Source organism: Scyliorhinus torazame, chromosome 7 (genome assembly GCF_047496885.1).
Source record: "Scyliorhinus torazame isolate Kashiwa2021f chromosome 7, sScyTor2.1, whole genome shotgun sequence".
NCBI classification, from domain to species: domain Eukaryota; kingdom Metazoa; phylum Chordata; class Chondrichthyes; order Carcharhiniformes; family Scyliorhinidae; genus Scyliorhinus; species Scyliorhinus torazame.
In genome coordinates this window covers 221,981,866-222,005,432 of record NC_092713.1, presented here as the reverse complement: position 1 = coordinate 222,005,432, position 23,567 = coordinate 221,981,866, and the positions used below count along the sequence as shown (strand labels likewise).

The 23,567-nt window shown below is 46.4% G+C and overlaps 1 protein-coding gene across 1 annotated transcript in view; it reads left to right on the top strand.

Annotated features, from left to right (window-relative positions):
* atp6v0e1 (ATPase H+ transporting V0 subunit e1) overlaps positions 1-23,567 on the top strand; it is a 44,040-nt gene that overhangs the window by 3,135 nt on the left and 17,338 nt on the right. The gene's annotated exons all lie outside the window — the stretch shown is intronic.

Genomic DNA, 23,567 nt, shown 5'->3' with positions numbered 1-23,567 from the left:
GATAATGCTTTTTGTCTTAGTTAAAATAACACTGATATTGGAATTTGTTGCTCTGGTTTCCACCCTATAACTCTGTGAAACTGAAGGGTATAAGCTAGTTCAGCCCTGGTCTGGTCAGTTACTAAAACCGGGTTGGGCAGGTTGTGTTGTCTCCGCCTTCTCTATTATACATGAGCTCCCTTTCATCCCAGCGGTGCCACCCCCCAGCTTAGGGCTGATTGTGAATAGGTTCTGCAAAGAGGTTTGTGAACTTCTTCCACATGTCCTGGAATCTCTCCTCTGACCCCCTTATTGCGTATTAAATTTTTTCTAGTTTCAGAACTCGGCCAGGTGGCACACCAGAGAGCGGGACCAACTGTAGGTCAGGAAGGGCTGGGTCACACTGTCCATGTGGAGTTTGCACATTCTCCATGTGTTTGCGTGGGTTTCGCCCCCACAACCCAAAGGTGTGCAGGGTAGGTGGCTTGGCCACGTGGAGGTACAATTCCCCGAGAGATAAAGAATTCTCTTTCTTCCCCCATGTGCACGTATGTATTTTTTGGTTATAGGGAAAAAGGTGTTTCTTGGGGTAACAAAGGCGAAATACTCCTCGATTGTAATCTCCAACCATACGCCCCATTATACATGGACGTGAGATGAGGTTGGAGAAGGGTTGGGCCCAATGTCGTTCTCCCCCCTCTCCCCCCCCCCCCCCCATGGAGGCTGGAAGCAGCTCTCCTCACCGATAAAGCATTTTGTACAAAGGTATCCCAAGCCGTCGATGGTCATGTAACCTGCAACCAGAATGGGAAGGTCTCACCCGCCACGGTCTGGGAGATATTGAAGGCGGTGATCAGGGGAGCCAAGCAGTGGCTGATCGATTCCAACCGTGGAACTGCTGGCAGAGAGGAAAAAGCTGCAGATGGAATTTGATCTACTCACCACAAGTAGGCAGTCCACCAGCTCCGCCAGGCACCGGGGCCTACAACTTTGGGGAAACCCATGCAGACATGAGGAGAAAGTGCAATGCCCACACAAATACACACCCCTTCCACCGCCCGTTCAGGTGCCATTTCAAGCTTGGCGAGATGTCCATCGAGGCCCCCATCTGCAACAACCTTAGGTTCACACAGACAAAGATAGATGCCACATTTGGGAAGTGCAGGGTGAACAGAGGGACACTGAGGGTGAAGGCCATGTACGTGGACGATAGACTGGCGACCCTGGGGAAACTCTCGGAGAGGATCCCCGACTCCCAAAAGAGAATGAGCTCACGAAAGGGAATGAGCTCAGGTACCTACAGCTGTGTCACTTTCTCCACAAGGAGACAAAAATGTCCCCCCACATTTCCAGACACAATGTTAGGGCTGGACTGGTTAGGGGACGACAAATGTGGTGACATTTACGGACGACTCAGAAACGGTCAGTACCCCACTGGACGGGACCAGGCGGAAATGAGAGGAGGAGCACACCAGCTTGAGGTGCCGCACAGGGCCAACTCCATTTCCTCTTGCGCAGGGCTAAGCCTGATGCAGCTCAAGGTGGTGCACAGAGCACACCGTACTAAGACACGCATGAGCAGGTTCTTCCTGGAGGTGGAGGTTAAGTGCGAGCGGTGTCAGGGTGGACCAACAATCCCCACATGTTCTGGTTCTACCCAGATTCGGAGTTCTGGGCAGTCTTTTTTGAGACTATGCCCAGGGTTGTGGAAGTCGAGATGAAGCCATACAAATCTATGGTGGTCGTGTGAATTAGTTTCCCTTCAGTCCGGATGAAATGATCAATCGAACATCAAGCTACTCCAACGTACGTTTATTCACGGCCGGGACTTGAGCACTGTACATCAAAGTGTCTACAGATGCAAGTCAAAGTTAATACAGCAGATAATTACTTATATAATAAAATGACAATGTTTCCTTCCCAAGGACAGCCCCTTTAGAAGAGGTCTGAGAAATACAGCATTCTGTGGCTCTCAGCTAAAATGAAGTTATCTGTAGAAATAGAAACGATTCCCAAGGCCGTGTTTTGTTACTGCAACTGTCTAGCACAAAAACATAAGAGATAACATAAATTCCGTTAGACCAAAAAGTTCTTTTTGACATTTAATTTTCCCATCAAGCTTGATTCTAGATCCAAACTAAAACTCGGTTTGACATCCAGTAGCATGATCCATATTCTCATTCCCCCCTTTTATCATTTCATAACTTCTAATCCATAGCCAATCGTCTCAGTCTCTCCCATTCTATCTGTACTTCTATCATTTTCTTACTTTCCTCTGCACTTTCTTTCACATCCATTAACTCTTCAAGGCACACTTCATGTTGCAGCATTAACTGTTGAGAAATTACTACTGTACTGACACTTTTACACAAGCATTTCATTAGGAAGCTAAACATAATTATTACAAGTATTAACAACTAGCAGGATTATCAATCCATGCACCAGGTAAGACCCCCATGATCCGGCAAATAACCAATCTAACCACCCATCCCTTGATGTTTCATGCAGTTTCTTAACCTCTTTGTGGATATGATCCACGAGGTGAGTGATGCTCTCCGAACTATCGGGGATGTAGGTGCAACATTCCGAACCGATCATGGCACAAGTCCCACCTTTGTTTGCAAGGAGGTAATCGAGGGCCATTCGGTTTTGTAGGGCTACGGTTCTTATTGCCACCATTTCATTACTTATCTCAGTCAATGCTTCAGTGGTGTCGTTTGCTACCTCCTCCAGGATTTTTGCTATCTTCCTTACTTCCTTCATTGCAAGAGCTAGCCCGATAGGGAGAAGCAGGATCCCAAAGTATCGTTGCGTTTTGGTTATTTCTCTCTTTTGTCGCTTCATCATTTGGTAGTGGTCGTCTAAATTGGCGAGGTGGTGTATAAAGGGGACTACATACCCCAGATAACAGGATCCCGTCCAATTCTGGCAGCCAGGGATATGCCTTGTGGCCACAAATCAAATACGTCCCATTGTACGAAGTGAGTTTGTCCACATCAAACCCTTCAGCCATCAAGGAGTACTTGAAGGGACCTGTCACATTTGCATATGGGACGTCCAGTGTACACCCATAAAACTGAGGAGACGTATATGCGGGAGAGACCTCGGATATGTTGGCCACCACAAATCTGTGCTCGCATTGACTCGCACCTACAAATATCCCTTTAACCACATTCCTTACTAAACATATTATTCCCAGTGGTCTTCCCATGTTGGTGGTATTAGTGAGGGTAAGAAACGGAGGCTGGTGGGATTTGTTATAACTTGGTTGGTACCACATCTCGAAGGTGTTCATTGGATAGCCCCCCTCTTTCCAAGGTCTTGGGGATATGGGGAGAAACGATAAACTAGAAGCTGCCCCGCCGTCTGGGTGTCTTACCATAGATGCAATTCTTACAATCCTGGGGGATTGACGAGTACCATCCTGGTAAATATACCATTCTACTGTTTCTGATAGGTTAAGCGGAACAGGTCTGAGGGGGATCCCTCCCTTAGCATGGGTCAGGATATGTGTACATACCCAGCAACCAGAAACATTCATGTCCTTTGCGTACACAAATGACATATACGTGTTTACATGTAATTCCCTTTTTTTTCCGCAGCCTTGCCCTCCCTTGGTCAACGCATCCTAAGGGTAAAGTCTTTTTTTTGTTTCTGCAGCTATAGTCCCATTTACAGTTGACCTGATGACAGGGTAGGTTGCCCTTAGTCACCCCACTGATGAGTATGGTCCGATTGCATCGTTGTACGTAGGCCAAACATCCGTCCACAGGGGGTCGCGTTCCAAGGTCCTTCTCCTGGGCCTTGACTGGTGCATTGTAAGGTGTCTCCTCGACAGAGGTGATGAGTCCGTCTTCCCTTGGGGCCACAGGTTCTTCGCTTTGCCTCTCCTCCAGTTTCCAAAAGTCCCAGGAGGGTTACGATAATAAGTGTGGCCCTTATCCTAGAAGTGATGTCGAAGTTACTACCTAGGGCTAGAAACAGAGGGTTATTCTCTATTTCATTTTCACAACCTTACAATGGTGGATGTGGATCCAGGCATTTCTGCCTTCCACTTTTACAGCAGTGGGAGTAGTGAGTAGGACCTGGTGTGGTCCTTCCCATCGGGGTTCTAATCCTTTCCTAACCCAATTACAAATCAGAACATACTCCCCCGGATTAAATGTGACAGAACTGGACAAGGGAGGTATCTCCTCATAAGCAGCTCGTACCCGTGAATGGAGGCCTTTTAGTACTTTAGTCAAGGCTATCACATAGTTGGCCATTTCAGTGGTCATGTGGTGAAACTGTACTTCCTTATGTTTCCCTTGATCCCAAGGAGTACGCAAGGGTCTTCCGTATAAAATTTTGGCGGGACTCAGTCGCGTCTTTCCAGCTGGGGTTGCACGTATTTGGAAGAGGGCAATAGGCAATAATTTGAGCCAAGTGGCTCCAGTCTCTGCCTGTAGTTTTGCCAGTTTTGTTTTTAATGTCTGATTAGCCCTTTCTACCATTCCCGCTGCTTGGGGTCGGTATGCGCAATGTAATTGTTGTTTTATTCCCAGCTGAGTACAAAATTCCTCATTGATCTGTCCCACAAAATGAGGTCCATTATCAGAGCTTAATCGATATGGAATCCCAAATCTAGGAACAATTTCTCGCATTAAAACTTTAACTACCGTGGAAGTTTTGTTATCTACAGTGGGGTAAGCTTCTATCCATTTACTAAATACATCAACGATAACCAATACATGTTTATAACATTGGCATCTTTCCAACTCAATGTAATCCATCTGGAGTGTCTCAAAGGGACCTTCCGGTAGCGGGATTTTACCCATTTCACAGGGTATTGCTTTACCAGGATTATACTGCTGACATACTAGGCAACGACTGCTAATGTTTTGCGCTATGTCCTGCAGTCTTGGATGCCACCAAGTCTTGAGCAATACATCACCCGTAGCTCGCGCACCACAATGAGTTGCAAAGTGAACACATTCGGTGACCCAGGCTGCTAATGCATCGGGCATACATGTTTGCCCTGCCGGGGTGACCCACAATTTGTTTACAGGATCATAACAACATCCCAATTCTTCCCATGGTCTTTTTACACAAACAGGAGCGTCCTCCTGTAACTGGATGATGTCAGTGATGGTCGGCATTGGCTTTTCAGAGGGAGACTGACCCTTCGAGCTTTTAGTCTGGCTCATCATTTTTGGTACCACCATGTCTTTTAAGCGAGAAGCCTCTTTGCCTTGGTGATCCGCTTGCCGATTACCCGCGTCCACCAGGGTTTTGCCTGTCGTATGGGCAGCGCACTTTATTACGGCTATTTGTTTAGGGAGCATTAAAGCCTGTAGTAATTGTGTAACTAACTGTTTGTGGAATATCTGAGTGCCTGCAGATGTAAGAAATCCCCTGTTCTTCCATAATTGACCGAAGTCGTGTGTGACTCCAAATGCATATCTGGAGTCTGTGTAAATGTTTATTTTCTTATTCTCTTCTAACACGCACGCTCGGATAAGTGCAAATAGCTTGGCTTGTTGAGCGGAGAACGGCGTTTCAAATGCTGCTGCTTCCAAGGTTTCTCCCTGCTGATTAACTATAGCGTACCCTGATAATCTATCCCCCCTTTCGCCGACGGAAGCACTGCCGTCGGTGAAAACAGTTACGTCTACATCGGGCAGGGGAGTGTCAGTGAGATCATCGCGCACGGAGGCTTCCTCTCTGAGGAGCGTCAGGCAATCGTCGCCCGGCTGTGAGCATTCCGAGGGTGGTTCGGAGAGAGAACTTGCTGGATTGATAGTGGTGCAGTGGCGAAATTGGAGCTTGGAATTATTCAGGAGATAAATCTCGTATGGAGGCTGTTGTAACTTGAAGCAAGGATCTGTGTGCAGGCGGGATAGTCAAGAACTGTCAACTTAAGAGAACTGTCATTATTCTGAATATTGCTTTATTAATTTTAAGAAATTAACATATCTTGTTATTAGTGCTTTCTTTCATAGAATCATAGAAGTTTACAGCATGGAAACAGGCCCTTCGGCCCAACCAGTCCATGCCGCCCAGTTTTTACCATTAAGCTAGTCCCAGTTGCCCGCACTTGGCCCATAACCCTCTATACCCATCTTACCCATGTAACTATCTACATGTTTTTTAAAATACACAATTGTACCCGCCTCTACTACTACCTCTGGCAGCCCATTCCAGACACTCACTACCCTCTGAGTGAAGAAATTGCCCCTCTGGGCCCTTCTGAATCTCTCCCCTCTCACCTTAAACCTATGCCCTCTAGTTTTAGACTCCCCTACCTTTGGGAAAAGATGTTGACTATCTACCTTATCTATGCCCCTCATTATTTTATAGACCTCTATAAGATCACCCCTAAGCCTCCTACGCTCCAAGGAAAAAAGTCCCAGTCTATCCAGCCTCTCCTTTATAACTCAAATCATCAAGTCCCGGCAACATCCTAGTAAATCTATGAATTCATGAATCGATTAATTCATCTACAGAAAACCAAGAGACAGCATAAGATTGGTTCAGTTATATATGTTTAGTAAGTTATTGTGTTTGATATTTTAAAATAAATGTTTAGAATTAGCCTGGGAATTAAAACTTCAAACAATGTGGAAGCTGGTTTAAAAAAAAAACCCAACTCCGATTAAAAAGAACAGATCGTTCAAAGACATTTGATAACGGGAATTTGGCAGCAATCCAACTTTTATTCCCAGTCCATTTGTGACAAATGTATATATATATTTTTTAAGTTTAGAGATGCGAATGGCATCATTCCAAGCTATACGCCTCTTTTTGCCTCTGCAAGAAAATTAACCCTTTCAACAAGCTTTTGTGTACAATCCAGAAGATGTCAAAGTGCAGAATGTTGCACTTTCATTCCCAATACTGGAATGTCCACAATAAGAATAATCCTATTCTACTGTGTAGCTGTATTCATCATTTACATAACATACAAATGTGCTAAGTGCATAAAAAAACTATTCGCTAAACGCAGGGGACCAACTATTAGAATGATTCAAACTGACTGTACCCCCAATCGATGAATTTGAGCTGAAATACTATTATTGAAATGTTACTGATCAATCAACTGTTTGACTGTATTATTAACATATTGTACAATTCATTAATACTGAATCAGTAGTATCAAATTTGATTAATTTATTAATTATAATAATTATTTTGAAAAGCCTGGTTGTTGGGCCCCGGGGGTTGGCAGGGTTGTATGCTATATTGGGAACTTGCCGGACGGGGAACTGACACTGCGGCTGATAATCGTCTGGGTAATCCGGGAAATCAACCTCTAGTGCCCCCTCTTTTCCCAGGACTCTTGATTCATCTGTGGGAATTGATTAGCATGGGTTTTAGAACGAGTGCGAGTCGCTGGACTTCCTTGCGACGGTGGAGGTGGTAATAGTGGCGTTGGGAGTGGTGGATAAAGGGCTTGAATGTAAGGTGGAGGCGGTCGTAGTGGCGGTGTAACGGTCGGCCGTCCCCTATATTGCCAATTTTCAGGGTCATCCTCATCGTCTCCCTCGGTCAAGGCAAGGCTGGCCATTTGACCGTACGGTCCTGATTTAGAAATGGGGGGTTTTACAGACTTGGGTCTTTTTCTATGGTGGGCACATTCCTTTTTCAAAACCTCCGCAGTCTTAACAATTCCCCCTTCTGTTAATTCAATACCCAATTTTAAAGCGTTAGCCTGCCAACTAGCCAATAAGGATGTATCTTTTAATTTTTGGCAGTACTCCCGCCATAACTCAATCAATTTCTTAGCCGTGGAGCTACGGTTATGTTGCCAAATAATCTGCTGTGCCTCTATAACCGTAGGCAAATCTTTTGATCCCCCCCCCCAGGGGCCATTTCCCCTTTCCCAATTTCTTATGCAATTCTCCCGATAACTGCCGCAGCTGCTGAGAATGTTCCGGATACTGTTCACAAAGAGTCTGAAGCGCGCTTCCACTATCAGAGGTGCTATCCAGAGTATTATCCATTGTCTCCTATCCTCGGATGATCTTTGTGGTTACCTATGTAATTTTGGTAGCGATCCTAAATCGCCTATTCAATCAAGAATTTAAACGGGTTTATCCTGCCCCGTTACACAATCAGGATGCTTAGGCAATTGTTCGAATGTGATTTTTAGAAGGTCAAAGTCTGGAAATGAAACATTGAGAGCGAGAGAGAGAGGACTGATTAAAACTGACTGACAGGCTCAGGGAATCAAAGACAGAACAACAGATAGACAGACTCAGAGAATTAAAGACAGAACTAACAGATTTAAGAAATTGTTCGAGTGTCCCGACAGGGTACTCAACGGTGAAACCCTGTTTATTGTGGAGTTTAAGGCGGCATCCGCGCCTGGTAAGAAATACTATAATTTAGACGGAGTTATCCGTTCTCCGCTGTAGCCAATAGTCAACCCGGAGTGTCGAACAAGTCGAGACACTGGTTGAGACAATAACTTGTTTTAAGGGCAACCTTTTATCACGAAGGTATCAAGCAACCAGAAGGATCATCAACAACCAAGCACCTTTAGAATTCGAAGAGGACTCTAACCTCTTAAGGGACTCCAACCCAGAATTTGAGGAGAACTCTAAGCTCCTACGGGACTCCAACCCTTCCCGGGCCTCTAACCCGGACTGTAACGGGTTTGCCGGACTGACCTGATCTCGTAAGAGTCTCTCCAGAAACAGACGGTAGGACCAGGTCGTGCTCGGTACAGCGGAGGGGGAAATCAAAGTGGTAACAAGGGTACTCACATTTGGGGGCCCAATTCCTCCAACGCCTCCCAACACGATCAGTCAGTTACACCGTCTGCTCCTGGCAAGGCTCCGTGAGAACCATTCTCTGCTACCAAATGTAAATTAGTTTCCCTTCAGTCCGGATGAAATGATCAATCGAACACCAAGCTACTCCAACGTACGTTTATTCACGGCCGGGACTTGAGCACTGTACATCAAAGTGTCTACAGATGCAAGTCAAAGTTAATACAGCAGATAATTACTTATATAATAAAATGACAATGTTTCCTTCCCAAGGACAGCCCCTTTAGAAGAGGTCTGAGAAATACAGCATTCTGTGGCTCTCAGCTAAAATGAAGTTATCTGTAGAAATAGAAACGATTCCCAAGGCCGTGTTTTGTTACTGCAACTGTCTAGCACAAAAACATAAGAGATAACATAAATTCCGTTAGACCAAAAAGTTCTTTTTGACATTTAATTTTCCCATCAAGCTTGATTCTAGATCCAAACTAAAATTCAGTTTGACATCCAGTAGCATGATCCATATTCTCATTCGCCGGGGTATCAGAGCACCCAGAGCTCTGGACAGGGAATGGGGCAGACACCCTTGCCTTCATCTCACTGATTGTCAAGCGCAGACATCTACTAGCCTGGATAATCAGGCTTCTCAACCGCTGGGTTTTTAGTCTTGGCTAGATAAAAATTACCATTAAAGTAGCCAGTAGCCAAAACATTTACTGTAGCACTACCAGTAATTGTTACTTTGCTGAAAAATTTGCAGTGTTTACTGTAGAAAAGGAGGATAACTTCCAGAGTTCCCTAGATTCAAGAGTAGTCCCTCTGGATTTGAAAATTGCACATGTCACTCCACTTTTTAAGAAGGGGGAGAACCTGGAAATGTCTATGGATGTCATTTGCATGGACTTCCAGAAGGCATTTGATACAATCCCACACAAGACCATAAGACATAGGAGCAGAATTAGGCCACTCGCCCATCGAGTCTGCTCCACCATTCAATCATGGCTGATATTTTTCTCATCCCCATTATCCTGCCTTCTCCCCATAACCCCAGATCCCTTTATTTAGCAAGAGCCCATCTATCGCTGTCTGAAAGACACTCCGTGATTTGGCCTCCACAGCCTTCTGTGGCAAAGAGTTCCACAGATTCACCACCCTCTGGCTGAAGAAATTCCTCCTAATCTCTGTTTTAAAGGATCTTCCCTTTAGTCTGAGATTGTGTCCTCTGGTTCTCGTTTTTCCTACAAGTGGAAGCATGCTCTCCACGTCCACTCTATCCAGGCCTCACTATCTTGTAAGTTTCAATAAGATCCCCCCCTCATCCTCTAAACTCCAATGAGTACAGACTCCGAGTCCGCAACTGTTCCTCAAATGACAAGCTCTTCATTCCATGGATTATTCTTGTGAACCTCCGCCAGAAGCTCTCCAAAGCCAGCACGCCCTTCCTTCGATACGGGGCCCAAAACTGCTCACAATACTCCAAATGGGGTCTGACCAGAGCCTCATACAGCCTCAGAAGTACATCCCTGGTCTTGTATTCTAGCCCTCTCGACATGAATGCTAACATTGCATTTGCCATCTTAGCTGCGGACTGAACCTGCACATTAACCTTAAGAGAATCTTGAACAAGGACTCCCAAGTCTCTTTGTGCTTCATTTCCTGAGCTTTTCCCCATTTAGAAAATAGTCCATTCCTCCTTCCAAAGAGTATACCCTCACACTTTTCCACATGGAATTCCATCTGCCACTTCTTTGCCCACTCTCCTAGCCTGCCCAAGTCCTTCTGCAGCCCCCCTGCTTCCTCAATACTACCTGCCCCTCTACAGATCTTTGTATCATCTGCAAACTTAGTAACAGTGCCTTCAGTTCCTTCTTCCAGAGGATTAATGTATATTGTGAAAAGTTGTGGTCCCAGCACCAGCACAGACCCCTGAGGCACACCACTAGTCACTGGCTGCCATCCTGAAAAAGACTCCTTGATCCCCACTCTCTGCCTTCTGCCAGTCAGGCAATCCTTTATCCATGCCAGGATCTTATCCTTAACACCATGGGCTCTTAACTTATTTAACAGTCTCCTATGCGGCACCTTGTCAAAGGCCTTCTGGAAATCTAAATAAATCACGTTCACTGATTCTCCTTTGTCTAATGTCCTTGTCCTTGTTACCTCCTCAAAGAACTCTTAACAGATTTGGCAGACCATAGACGAAGCCATGCTGACTCAGTCCTATTTTATCATGCACTTCCAAGTACTCCGCAATCTCATCTTTAATAATTGACTCTAAAATCTTACCAATAACCAAAGTCAGGCTAACCGACCTATAATTGCCCGTCTTCTGCCTCCCTCTCTCCTTAAACAGCGGTGTTACATTAGCCACTTTCCAGTCCTCTGGGACCCTCACTGCCACTAGTGATTCCTGAAAGATCACCACCAATGCCTCCACAATCTCCTCAGCTATCACTTTTAGAACCCTGGTGTGTAGTACATCCGGTCCAAATGATTTATCCACCTTCAGACCTTTCAGTTTCCCCAGATCGTTCTCCTTTGTGATGGCCACTACACTCCCCTATGCCCCCTGATTCATCTAGAGCTCTGGCATTCCACTGTGAAAACTGATGCAAATTAACTTCAGTTCCTCTGATATTTCTTTGTTTCCTATTATTACTTCTCCAGTCACATTTTCCAATGGTCCAATGTCTATTTCTGCCTCTTACCTTTTATATATTGAAAAAACTCTTCCTATCTTCTTTCATATTACTAGCTAGCTTACACTCATATTTCATCTTCTCCTCCCTCATTGCTTTTTTAGTTGTCCTCTGCTCGCTTTTAAAGGCTTCGTAATCCTCTGGCTTCCCCCTAATCCTCACCACTTTGTATGCTTTTTCTTTTGCTTTTATTCTGTCCTTGACTTCCCTCATCAGCCATGGCTGCCTTGTCCTCCCCTTGGTATGTTTCCTCCCCCTTGTGATGAATTTCGATTGTGCCTCCTGAATAATAGCCAAAAACTCCTGCTATTGCTGTTCCACTGACTTACCTGCTGGCTCCTTTTCCAATCAAGTCTGGCCAGCTCCTCCCTCATGTCTTTGTGGTTACCCTTATTTAATTGTAATACCATTACATCTGATTTCAGCTTCTCCCTCAAACTGCAGGGTAATCCTGTAATATTGTGATCACTGCTCCCTATGGGCTCCTTCACCTTAAGATCCCTAATCAAGTTTGCCTCATTGCACATCACCAAATCCAGAATTGCCCTGTTCTGTCACAAACTGCTCCAAAAAAACATCTCTTAGACATTCCACAAATTCCTTATCTTGGGATCCCTAACAACCTGATTTTCCCAGTCCACCTGCATATTGAAGTTCTCCATGATTATTGTAATATTGCCTTTTTTCCATGCCTTTTCTATCTCCTGATTTATTTTCTGCCCCACATCCTGACTACTTCTGGTGGGCCTGCACATAAAGCCCATCGGGGTCTTTTTACCTTTGCGATTCTTCAACTCTATCCACAAGAGATGTTAGCCCTTCTGATCCTATATCGCTCCTTGCTATCGATTCTGTTGCTCTTTCTAGCTTTAGTCTATTTGCTCTGTTTAGGTCACCTTTGCTCATGAGTCGCCAGGTATCTTTATGATACCGCCACGTGGTTCAAGTTCAGGTTATGATTAATAACACAGCACACCGCTTAGTAAGGATTAAAACAACGGTCATTTATTATATACAACAAGCAATATTAATACCCTAATACTACTTTCTATATAACAAACCTATCACTACTGGCCAATACTTAACTTAGGAAGAGCCCACCAGGTCAGGGAAACGAATGGCTTGTCCAATCAAATCTGGCCCGCGGGATTCAAAAGGCTGCTACAGGTCGGTGGCTAGGTGTCTCTACCGGATAGCGATCGTTGGATTCAAACTTACGATACACGGTGGCTGGTCTTGCGAAGGTCTCGAGCAGGCGAAGATGAGAGAGAGCGAGATCTGAACTTGGACCCTCACTTTTATAGGGCCCAGGGGCTTCCCGCCTCCCGGGACGGCCCTTGACCCTGAGTCCCAAGTGATTGGATTCTGTCCCCAGTCTCTGGGGTCGATGTGTCCAATGGTGAGGCGATTCCTCGATCGGGGGGTGGTCGCTCACCTGTCTTTGTTTCGGCTACTGCAGGCGCCGACAGGTCTGGCCCGGTATTCAATTGCTAATATGTTGCAATTGTTCCCGGGGATAGACGATTTAGCTGTGGATGTCTGAGTAGATTAGGTGTAAACTGTCCTGAATGCAACTGCGGATACCTGGGTTGATGGGCTGTTGATAGCCCTGAGTATCGATCTGGGCTACGTTCCCAGAGCTGAATATGCAAACCTGTCTGCAGCTGCCTGCTTGTGTCTTCTTGGCTGCTTTTCCCAGCAGTCTTTCGGGTTAGCCATTTAAAACTGGGTTTTGGCCAGATTAATCGGAACGCAGCCATTTTACATGGCTACAATTCAACTTAATTCCTTACTAACAATGCAACCCCGCTCCCATTACCCATCTGCCCGTCCTTTCGATAGGACACATAATCTTGTATATTTAGATCCCATTTACCTTGTTCTGTATATTGCGCACATTTAAGTACAACACCTTCAATCCTGCATTGATCACCTCCCTTCTCAAACTTGTCACCTTTTTTGCTCTGCCTGAGGGTCGTGTTGGTCTCTTATTTTTATTCTCCATTTCCCCTTCAGTTATTACACCTTCTAGCTAAAGCTCTGGTTCCCACCCTCCTGCCATACTGGTTTAAATCCTCCCGAGTGACAAACCACCCAGCCGGGATAACAAGAGACTGTTAACTAAGGTGGAAGCCCAAAGAGTTGAGGGCAATTATTTGGTGTGGTTTGGAAACCGGTTGAGTGGCAGGAGACAGAGTGGGTATAATAGGTAATTACTCAAATTGGCAGAGGGTGACTAGTGGTGTACCACAGGGATCTGTGTTGGGCCTCAATTATTCACACTATTCGTTAATGATTTGGATGATGGCATAGAATGTCATGTATCCAAATTTGCAGATGGTACAAAGTTAGGTGGCATTGCAGATAGCCTTGATAGCATAAAATTGCAAGGAAATATTGATAAACTAGTTGAATGGGCAAAATTATGGCTGATGAAATTTAATGTAAGCAAGTGTAAGTTTATCCATTTTGGACCAAAAAAAGATGGAGTAGAGTACTTTCTAAATGAAAAGACGTTGCGTGCAGTGGATGTCCAAAGAGACTTGGGAGTTCAGGTGCATAAGTCCTTAAAATGTCCGGAACAGGTGCAGAAAATGATCAAAATGACTCGTGGAATGCTAGCCTTTATATCCAGAGGATTGAAATATAAAGACACTGGTTATGCTGGTGTACAAAACCCTGGTTAGACCCCACTTGGAGTACTGTGAGCAGTTCTGGGAACCACACCTTCGGAAGGATATTTTGGCCTTGGCGGGAGTGCAACGTTGGATTACAGGGGTTGAGTTGCAAGGAGAGGTTACTCAAATTAGACCTTTTTGATAGAATTTTGAAGGCTAAGGAGTGAATGGATCAGGGAAAGACAGGGTAGATAAAGATAAACTATTTCCACTGGTTGGAGATTCTGAAACCCGGGCATAGTCTACAAATTAGTGCTGGACTATTCAGGAGAGATGTTAGAACTTCTTCACTCAAAGGGAGGTCGAGATTTGGAACACTCTCCCACAAACCGCATTTTAAACTAGATCAGTTGCTAATTTTAAATCTGCAACAGATAGATTTCTGTTAAGCAAAAGTATTAAAGGATATGGGCTAAAGGAGTTGGGTCACATATCAGCCATGATCTCATTGAATGGTGGGACAGGCTTGAGGGGCTGAATGGCCTATTCCTGTTCCTATGTTAATTTAGCATCTATGTTCACAGATTTGTGGGAAGCATGGTGGCACAGTGGTTGGTACTGCTGCCTCAGCGCCACGGATCCGGTTCAACCACGGCCTCTGTTGACTGAGTGGAGTTTGCACTTTCTCCCCGTGTCTGCGTGGGTTTCCTCCGGGTGCTTTGGTTTCCTCCCACAGTCCAAAGATGTGCAGGTTAGGTGGATTGGCCATCCTAAATTTCTCTTAGTGTCCAAAAGGTGGGGTTACGGGGCACGGTGGGGCTCTTTCAGTGTGTCGGTGCAGATGGGCCAAATGGCCTCCTTTTGCACTGTAGGGAGTCTATGATTCTATGATTTAACCTTTATTAGATCTGCATGTCTACTGCTTTGCAAAGGACCAGTAGGTGGTGCTATAATGTATAAACTGGTTGCTATGATATATTTTGAGAATGAAAAAGTTTGATAGTTAAATGTTTGCATAGAATTTTCTGTTTATAAATGCATTTTACTAGAATACAAGAAGTCAGCCCAAGTTAAAGCGATGTCTCGGTCCATATGAACCAGCAAAAATGAAATGGAAACGATTTGTGAATGTTCTGCAGTTTGAAAATAATTACTCGTAGAACCAATCCTCCGGTACTGTGCAAAGCATCGCCTTAGGCTGGATGGATAACTTTCTCCAGGTCTCGACCAACACGGTTGATTATATAACAGCAAGGAAATGTGAAAGCAGTGCAGATGTTTTTGTTTGTTCCATTGTTCTTCATCTTTTCATTTGCCACTTTTTAGTGTGATGATTTCATTGGTCGCATTTGTTTTGTAAAATCAGGGTTTCCTGAAAATTTGCTTTGTCGTTGTTTTCAAATATCGTTTTAAGTCTATTAATGAAGGACCCAGGGTCAATTACCAAATATTTGACTTTGCTCCTTGTTTGACATGGATTGTGTATACCCTCTGGTTCAATTCGTTATAAATTGCTATTCTGAGCTGGCTGATAATTATGAAGAACATATTAAGTAGGTTGAGTAGGATACTAAAATTAGCACCGTGGTTAGCACTGTTGCTTCACAGCGCCAGGGTCCCAGGTTCGATTCCCGGCTTTGGTCACTGTGCGGAGTCTGCACGTTCTTGCTGTGTCTGTGTGGGCTTCCTCCGGGTGCTCCTGTTTCCTCCTACAAGTCGCGAAAGACGTGCTGTTAGGTACTTTGGCCATTCTGAATTCTCCCACTGTGTACCTGAACAGGCGCCGAAATATGGCGACTAGGGTTTTTTCACAGTAACTTCATCGCAGTGTTAATGTAAGTCTACTTGTGACGATGAAGGTTAAAAAGAAAATAGCACTGTGAAGTTTAAACCTGTGCAATATATCAGTGTTTGACTAGCGGGTGTACTATATCAAAGATGGCATTGAAGATGAACTAGAGAAACCTGCCACGTAGAAAATTCCACATTCTCATCGCACTCTTGGATAATAAACCTGATGTTTAAACAATCTGTCTCAATGAGTCCGGCACCAAAATAAGGGAGATAGATTAATCAGTTTCCTGAAATTTGACTGTAGAGAGTGATGAAGTCACTTGAGTTTAAAATAATTTACCAAAAGCCAGCCCACCAGTTTGCGTCTGCTTAATGGTGGGTCTATAAGCTTACTGAGATATGGGCGACAGCTGAATCTAAACTAATGTTGTGTAAAAGTAATTTATAACTTCGTACAGTTCAACTTGGACTCGAGCACTGATCTACAAGAGGCTCAGTTTTGTCATATTTGTCATTGCATATTAACTACTGCTTGTACTGTCGAAAATGGCTTTGCTGTGGCATTATAGGGTCTTGAATTAACTATAGTGAATTTATGTATCAAGTACTGCTTTATAATTCAATAAAATGTGCTGATTCTAATATCAAAGTAAAGAATGTTTATAAATAATACAGGTGTACTAGAATATTGCTGCGAAGAGAGATATGTTGCCAAAGCTTTTCACCTTGCCCTCATCGGGATAAAAGCAAGAATACCAAATTTCAATGATCACAATTTTTTTTTTTAATAAATATTTTATTGAAAATTTTTGGTCAACCAACACAGTACATTGTGCATCCTTTACACAACATTATAACAATACAGATAATAATGACCTTTTTTATATAAACAAAAAACAACAAATAAATAAATATTAAATAACAAAAATGAAAACTAGCCCTAATTGGCAACTGCCTTGTCACAGGCTATACCCCCCCCACCCCCACCCCCCCCACCCCCAAGTCCTGGGCTGCTGCTGCTGCCTTCTTTTTTCCCCCATCTATCTTTCCGCAAGATATTCGACGAACGGTTGCCACCGCCTGGTGAACCCTTGAGCCGACCCCCTTAGGACGAACTTAATCCGCTCTAGCTTTATGAACCCCGCCATATCATTTATCCAGGTCTCCACCCCCGGGGGCTTGGCTTCTTTCCACATTAGCAATATCCTGCGCCGGGCTACTCGGGACGCAAAGGCCAAAACATCGGCCTCTCTCGCCTCCTGCACTCCCGGCTCTTGTGCAACCCCAAATATAGCCAACCCCCAGCTTGGTTCGACCCGGACTCCTACTACTTTTGAAAGCGCCTTTGTCACCCCCACCCAAAACCCCTGTAGTGCCGGGCATGACCAAAACATATGGGTATGATTCGCTGGGCTTCTCGAGCACCTCGCACACCTATCCTCCACCCCAAAAAATTTACTGAGCCGTGTTCCAGTCATATGTGCCCTGTGTAATACCTTAAACTGAATCAGGCTTAGCCTGGCGCACGAGGACGACGAGTTTACCCTGTTTAGGACATCTGCCCACAGCCCCTCCTCTATCTCCTCCCCTAGCTCTTCTTCCCATTTCCCTTTTAGTTCGTCCACCATAGTCTCCCCTTCGTCCCTCATTTCCCTATATATATCCGACACCTTACCATCCCCCACCCATTTCTTTGAGATGACTCTGTCCTGCACCTCTTGTGTCGGGAGCTGCGGGAATTCCCTCACCTGTTGCCTCGCAAAAGCCCTCAATTGCATGTACCTGAATGCATTCCCTTGGGGCAACCCATATTTCTCGGTCAGCGCTCCCAGACTTGCGAACTTCCCGTCCACAAATAGATCTTTCAGTTGCGTTATTCCTGCTCTTTGCCACATTCCATATCCCCCATCCATTCCCCCCGGGGCAAACCTATGGTTGTTTCTTATCGGGGACCCCCCCAAGGCTCCAGTCTTTCCCCTATGTCGTCTCCACTGTCCCCAAATCTTCAGTGTAGCTACCACCACTGGGCTCGTGGTGTAGTTCCTCGGTGAGAACGGCAATGGGGCTGTCACCATAGCCTGCAGGCTGGTCCCCCTACAGGACGCCCTCTCTAATCTCTTCCACGCCGCTCCCTCCTCCTCTCCCATCCACTTACTCACCATTGAAATATTAGCGGCCCAATAATACTCCCTTAGGCTCGGTAATGCCAGCCCCCCCCTATCCCTACTACGCTGTAAGAATCCCTTCCTCACTCTCGGAGTCTTCCCGGCCCAAACAAAACCCATGATGCTCTTTTCTATCCTTTTAAAAAAAGCCTTCGTGATCACCACCGGGAGGCACTGAAACACAAAGAGGAATCTCGGGAGGACCACCATCTTAACCGCCTGCACCCTCCCTGCCATTGACAGTGCTACCATATCCCATCTCTTGAAATCTTCCTCCATCTGTTCCACCAACCGCGTTAAATTTAGCCTGTGCAATGTGCCCCAATTCTTAGCTATCTGGATCCCCAGGTAACGAAAGTCTCTTGTTACCTTCCTCAACGGTAGGTCTTCTATTTCTCTACTCTGCTCCCCTGGATGCACCACAAACAGCTCACTCTTCCCCATGTTCAATTTATACCCTGAAAAATCCCCAAACTCCCCAAGTATCCGCATTATTTCTGGCATCCCCTCCGCCGGATCCGCCACATATAGTAGCAGATCATCCGCATATAAAGATACCCGGTGTTCTTCTCCTCCCCTAAGTATTCCCCTCCATCTCTTGGAACCTCTCAGCGCTATCGCCAGGGGCTCAATCGCCAGTGCAAACAGTAATGGGGACAGAGGACATCCCTGCCTTGTCCCTCTATGGAGCCGAAAATATGCCGATCCCCGTCCATTCGTGACCACACTCGCCACTGGGGCCCTATACAACAGCTGCACCCATCTAACATACCCCTCTCCAAAACCAAATCTCCTCAACACCTCCCACAGATAATCCCATTCCACTCTATCAAATGCTTTCTCGGCATCCATCGCCACTACTATCTCCGTTTCACCCTCTGGTGGGGCCATCATCATTACCCCTAACAGCCTCCGTATATTCGTGTTCAGCTGTCTCCCCTTCACAAACCCAGTTTGGTCCTCGTGAACCACCCCCGGGACACATTCCTCTATTCTCATTGCCATTACCTTGGCCAGGACCTTGGCATCCACATTTAGGAGGGAAATTGGTCTGTAGGACCCGCATTGTAGCGGATCCTTTTCCTTCTTTAAGAGAAGCGATATTGTTGCTTCAGACATAGTCGGGGGCAGTTGTCCCCTTTCCTTTGCCTCGTTAAAGGTCCTCGTCAGTACCGGGGCGAGCAAGTCCAAATACTTTCTGTAAAATTCAACTGGGAATCCGTCCGGTCCCGGGGCCTTTCCCGTCTGCATGTTCCTAATTCCTTTCACCACTTCTTCTACCGTGATCTGTGCTCCCAGTCCCACCCTTTCCTGCTCTTCCACCTTGGGAATTTCCAGCCGATCCAAAAAATCCATCATTCTCTCCCTCCCATCCGGGGGTTGAGCTTCATACAATTTTTTATAAAATGTCTTGAACACTTCATTCACTCTCTCCGCCCCCCGCTCCATCTCTCCTTCCTCATCCCTCACTCCCCCTATTTCCCTCGCTGCTCCCCTTTTCCTCAATTGGTGTGCCAGCAATCTGCTCGCCTTCTCCCCATATTCATACTGTACACCCTGCGCCTTCCTCCATTGTGCCTCTGCAGTGCCTGTAGTCAGCAAATCAAATTCCACATGCAGCCTTTGCCTTTCCCTGTACAGTCCCTCCTCCGGTGCTTCCGCATATTGTCTGTCCACCCTCAAGTTCTTGCAGCAACCGCTCCCGTTCCTTACTCTCCTGCTTCCCTTTATGTGCCCTTATTGATATCAGCTCCCCCCTAACCACCGCCTTCAACGCCTCCCAGACCACTCCCACCTGAACCTCCCCATTGTCATTGAGTTCCAAGTACTTTTCAATACATCCCCTCACCCTTAGGCACACCCCCTCATCCGCCATTAGTCCCATGTCCATTCTCCAGGGTGGGCGCCCTCCTGTTTCCTCCCCTATCTCCAAGTCTACCCAGTGTGGGGCATGATCCGAAATGGCTATAGCCGTATATTCCGTTCCCCTCACCTTCGGGATCAATGCCCTACCCAACACAAAAAAGTCTCTGTGCGAATAGACTTTATGGACATAGGAGAAAAACGAGAACTCCTTACTCCTAGGTCTACTGAATCTCCACGGGTCCACACCTCCCATCTGCTCCATAAAATCCTTAAGCACCTTGGCTGCTGCCGGCCTCCTACCAGTCCTGGACTTCGACCTATCCAGCCTTGGTTCCAACACCGTGTTAAAGTCTCCCCCCATTATCAGCTTTCCCGTCTCTAGGTCCGGGATGCGTCCTAGCATTCGCCTCATAAAGTTGGCATCATCCCAGTTTGGGGCATACACGTTTACCAAAACCACCATCTCTCCCTGTAATTTGCCACTCACCATCACGTATCTGCCCCCGTTATCCACCACTATAGTCTTTGCCTCGAACATTACCCGCTTCCCCACTAATATAGCCACCCCCCTGTTTTTCGCATCCAGCCCCGAATGGAACACCTGCCCCACCCATCCTTTACGCAGCCTAACCTAGTCTATCAGTTTCAGGTGCGTTTCCTGTAACATAACCACATCTGCTTTAAGTTTCTTAAGGTGTGCGAGTACTCGTGCCCTCTTTATCGGCCCGTTGAGCCCTCTCACGTTCCAAGTGATCAGCCGAGTTGGGGGGCTTCCCACCCCCCCCACCCCCCTTGCCGGTTAGCCATCATCTTTTTCCAGCTTCTCACCCAGTTCCCACGCAGCTGTATCTCCCCCAGGCGGTGCCCCCCCGCCCATCCTCTCCCGTACCCACTCCCCCCTTTCCCCAGCAGCAGCAACCCAGTAATTCCCCCCTCCCACCCCCCCCCCCCCGCTAGACCCCCCGCTAGCGTAATTACTCCCCCCATGTTGCTCCCAGAAGTCAGCAAACTCTGGCTGACCTCTGCTTCCCCCCGTGACCACGGCTCGCACCGTGCGACGCCCCCTCCTTCCTGCTTCTCTATTCCCGCCATAATTATCATAGCGCGGGAGCCAAGCCCGCGCCTCTCCCTCGGCCCCGCCTCCCATGGCGAACGCCCCATCTCCTCTCCCTCCCCACCTCCCCCCATCACCACCTGTGGGAGAAAGAAAAGTTACCATACCGCAGGATTAGAACATAAAACCCCTCTTCGCCCCCCCCCATACGCCCCACCACTTTGTCCAAACGTTCTTTTTCATAATCCACTCATTCCAGTTTTTCTTCTACAATAAAAGTCCACGCTTCATCCGCCGTCTCAAAGTAGTGGTGCCTCCCTTGATATGTGACCCACAGTCTTGCCGGTTGCAGCATTCCAAATTTTATCTTCCTTTTGTGAAGTACCGCCTTGGCCCGATTAAAGCTCGCCCTCCTTCTCGCCACCTCCGCACTCCAGTCTTGGTATACGCGGATCACCGCGTTCTCCCATTTACTGCACCGAGTTTTCTTCGCCCATCTAAGGACCATTTCTCTATCCTTAAAACGGAGGAATCTCACCACTATGGCTCTGGGAGTTTCTCCTACTCTCGGTCCTCGCGCCATCACTCGGTATGCTCCCTCCACCTCCAACGGACCCGTCGGGGCCTCCGCTCCCATTAACGAATGCAGCATCGTGCTCACATATGCCCCGACGTCCGCCCCCTCCACACCTTCAGGAAGGCCAAGAATCCTCAGGTTGTTCCTCCTTGCGTTGTTTTCCAGTGCCTCCAACCTCTCCACACATCGTTTCTGGTGTGCCTCCTGTATCTCCGACTTCACCACCAGGCCCTGTATATCGTTCTCATTCTCGGCTGCTTTCGCCTTCACGACCCGAAGCTCCTGCTCCTGGGTCTTTTGTTCCTCCTTTAGCCCTTCGATCGCCTGTAGTATCGGGGCCAACAACTCTTTCTTCATTTCCTTTTTTATCTCCTCCACGCAGCATTTCAAGAACTCTTGTTGTTCAGGGCCCCATATGAAACTGCCACCTTCCGACGCCGTTCCAAAGGATCCGCTGCAATCCGGCCACTTTCCTCTCCTTTTTCCATCCGTGTCCAGGGGGAACACCCTCCTGGTTTACCGCACGGTGTTTTTAGCCGTTAAAATTGCCGTTGGGGCTCCTATCAAGAGCCCAAAAGTCCATTTCACAGGGAGCTGCCGAAACGTGCGACTCAGCTGGTCATCGCCGCACCCGGAAGCCTCCAATGATCACAATTTATACTACAGGGGAAAAGGGATGCTAATTGGTTGGCAAGAGCAAGTGGACTCTGGCTGAGTGCTTTCGTGGAGAAAGCAACAGATTATGCACTCCATATTTCTAGGTAATTCCAAAAAAGTACAAGGCTTTCACATAATCTTTATTAGGCAAAGTTGGCTTATATTAACACGCAATGAAATTACTGTGAAAATCCCCTAGCCGCCACACTATGGTGACTGTTCAGGTACACTGAGGGAGAATTCAGATTGTCCAATTCACCTGACAAGCATGTCTTTCGGGACTTGTGGGTGGAAACTGGAGAACTCAGATGAAACCCACAAAGACACGTGGAGAGCATACAGACTCCGCACAGACAGCGACCAAAACCGGGAATCAAACCCAGGTCCCTGGATCTGTGAAGCAACAGTGCTAACCACTGTGCTACCGTGCCGCCACTATATTCCTTTTGTTTGCAGTGAATGGGTGCCTGTATACACATACATGTCTTTTGGACCTGAAAAGACCACAGATTACCCTGGAAAGGCAAAGTATCTCAAAATATTTGAATAACAGGGCAGCACGGTGGCCTAGTGGTTAGCACAGCTGCCTCACGGTGCTGAGGTCCCAGGTTCGATCCCGGCTCTGGGTCACTGTCCATGTGGAGTTTGCACATTCTCCCCGTGTTTGCGTGGGTTTCACTCCCACAGCCCAAAAATGTGCAGAGTAGGTGGATTGGCCACACTAAATTGCCCCTTAATTGGAAAAAATAATTGGGGAAAATTTTTTTTTTTTTAAATTGGAATAACCGGTTAAGCAAGCCATTTCATGCTGGTATTCTGCCATGGCAACACAAGTGATCTTTTTCACTAATTGGTCTGACTGCCAGTATCCTAAAGAGATGTTTTGCCACACAATGATAGCAGCATGAAACGTATCAGTCAGCATGTTCCTGCCTGCGGTCGTTCGTAATGGACAGGGCACAGTTGAAACCCAGCGAGTCTGTCTTTGCATAACCCAAAACAAAATGTCTACTGTTGGATATGGTTAGATGTGGATGACACAGTGGCGCAGTGGTTAACACTGCTGCCTCACAGCACCAAAGACCAGGATTCAATTCTGCCTTGGGTCACTGGAATTTGCAGATTCTCCTGTGTCTGCTTGGGTTTCCTTTGGGTGCTCCAGTTTCCTCCCACAATCCAAAGATGTGCAGGTGAGGTGGATTGGCCATGCTAAATTGCTCCTTGATGTTCAAAAGGTTAGGTGAGGTTATTGGGTTACGGAAATGGGGGCCTGGCGGGGTGCTCTTTTGGAGGGTCAGTGTGGACTCGATGGGCCAAATGGCATCCTTCTGCACTGTGGGATTCTATGATCGTATGAGACATTGTAAATATAATTGCTTTAAATTTTCTTTTTAAAAAAATATGGTTA